This window comes from Lathyrus oleraceus, chromosome 5 (assembly GCF_024323335.1).
Source record: "Lathyrus oleraceus cultivar Zhongwan6 chromosome 5, CAAS_Psat_ZW6_1.0, whole genome shotgun sequence".
Taxonomy (NCBI): Eukaryota; Viridiplantae; Streptophyta; class Magnoliopsida; order Fabales; family Fabaceae; genus Lathyrus; species Lathyrus oleraceus.
The window spans coordinates 533,574,695-533,577,184 of record NC_066583.1 but is presented as its reverse complement, the minus strand read 5'-3'; the positions used below and the strand labels follow the sequence as shown (position 1 = coordinate 533,577,184).

Sequence of the window (2,490 nt, the reverse complement as noted above, 5' to 3'; positions counted from 1 at the left end):
CTTGATGTTGATCAAATGTTTCCCCACTTATTTTCTAAAAGATTTATTCAGGACCTTTTCTTATAGGTATGACATGTTTGATGATATGGTTTATGACTTTTTAAGAGGCTTGAATCCATGTACTAAGGTTGAATCACCTTCTTCCCTAGGATCATAATTTTCTCTTATTTCTTTCTATTTATCAATCCAGCAGTGAACACAAACCTTCCTCGTGCTTCTCTAGGTTTTTGGCTTGAGGAGGCCATGATGAAGCTTATGGAAAGAGAACTCACATAAGAAGAATGCTAGAAGAGATTAATCTTTAGGTGCAAGAAATAGTGAGAGTGCATACATATTTATAATGCATCTTCTGACATTTAGATAGAGAATTTTTGGTAAGAAATCAATGAGGGTTGTTCTCATTGAAAATCAAATCGAAATTATTCAAAATTGAGTGCGCCAATCGATTGGTTAACGGCCCCAATGAATTGATTAATCGGGTCTTTCTTGATTTTGAATGTTCATCATCAATTATGGGATTTGATTAGCTTGCAGCATGCATTTAGCTTGGATTCGATTTGAAAATCTGTGCGTCAAGCTCTTCCAATTAATTTTCTTAAGGTGTCAATCGAATGGACTTACGTCAGTTAACCTCCTTGGTGCATTTTAGGCCTTGTGCCAAATTTTGTTGCTTTTCTACACTCCGATTAAGTTTTATTTGCACTTCATTTCTATGAAACACTTAGAAACTCCTCTTTTTGGTTAGTGGGCATCATTTATCGAGATGCGCAAAATCAAAACCACCATTTTTAAAGATTAATCGAATTTTTCTGATCATTTCAATCATAAAACAATGTACTACCTCAAATATCAAAAACACATCCTAGTGATGAGTTACATATTACTCACCAATGATATTTTACATTGCTTGTAGAGGTTAAACTCACAACCTCTTAGTATGTGATTCTCCTTACCAACTTAGTCAACCTTCATTAGTGTTGGATAGCGATGAATACGGGTTGTATTGAACTTTGTTTGTTATAATCCATTATCCAATCCGTTGAAACTTTAGTGAGTAAAGTTCATAGTCCAACCCAAATTTTAAAAATCAAACCAAATAAAATCGATCTGTTCATTTATGAGTTGGGTTAGGTTGAGTTTGTGAGTTGAGTTTCAAATAAAAAATATTTTTTTTCAATTATAAAAAAATAATAACACGATTCGATAAAATTACACTCATTTGTAACACTCAACTTGTATGAAACACATTATATAATGTCCATAAAATTCATCCACTTAATATTAGTAGACAATTTCACAAAACACCTTATTTTAATAAAATATATAACGTGAAAATGATATAAAATGAAATCAGATACAATATTTAATCTTAGAATTATTTAAGTTCATGGTCCAGTAGTAATAGTGTTGATGTTAAATAGATATATTTTTTTGGAAAAATTGTGATTAGTACTGATTATTGTGAATTGAGTTGGACATACCCGTAAATAAGCGAGTTAAATAATTTATGAGTTTGTTCAATTTGAATCAATAAATTTGCAGGTTAACTCACATCAATGAACACCTTATAATTGGATGTCTTCTTTTGATGGAGAAACAAAATGAATAATTTTAAACTTGTGGTTGGACGATGCATTTTATAAACTGAAATTTATGTATTTATTTTTTCATTTGATAGCAGCCATACGATAGTATGTGTACATAAATTTGTACAAAGACATATATGTTATATTCCGCAGCAACATAGGGCTCCTTCACAAGCGCTACCGAAAGTGATACCCTTTTGTGCACAACTCTTAATACACTCTTGAGGATGATCTGGACACAAATCAGGTCGTTTCTCACAGTCTTGTGGCGAAGGAGCGTCATTTAATCTTTCTTTTGTTCCAATCACTTTATATGTGCCTACAAATATATAAAAATTAATACCAGAGTTATTGTTTATATACTTTGATGGAGATACAATTATACGATCAATTATTTTACATCAAAATTTAAATTAAATTAACGTAGAAAAATAACATGTAAATTTAAGGATACCTTGAGTCAGAACGGAAACGATGCACACAACTACAATGAAAAGATACATACGATTGATACGGATTGCCATGTTTTCAGTTTTCAGTCTTCAATGAAAATCATCAAACACCTAGGGACTATTTATTGAGACAAATGAGAATAGTTATGGAAATAAATCTTAATAGTTTCTTTCAGTCAAAAAGAAATAGTTTATTATTTCATTTTTCTTAATTTTAATTTTTAATGATAAATTAATGCATTAATTTGGTAAATAATAATAATAAATTCATTCAATTTTAACAAAATATAATTTCTCCTATCCTTTTTTAAAAGTTAATTGAGTCAACAAAAGTTATTGTATTTCGTTCATATATTAAACCAAATACAATAAAAAAAATCAAATACATCAAATTTTGTTGATTCTAATATCTCTTACAAAAAAGTATTCATAGTACCAAAAATTTATTTTCA

At 29.6% G+C, this 2,490-nt stretch overlaps 1 long non-coding RNA gene across 1 annotated transcript; it reads right to left on the bottom strand.

Annotated features, from left to right (window-relative positions):
- Positions 1–1,635: 1,635 nt before the first annotated feature.
- LOC127083021 (uncharacterized) lies at positions 1,636–2,201 on the bottom strand. The gene is made up of 2 exons (XR_007788286.1): positions 2,041–2,201; positions 1,636–1,905 (listed from the first exon to the last, which is right to left on the bottom strand). It is a non-coding gene; the product is annotated as an uncharacterized LOC127083021 (long non-coding RNA).
- Between the last annotated feature and the right edge of the window lie 289 nt (positions 2,202–2,490).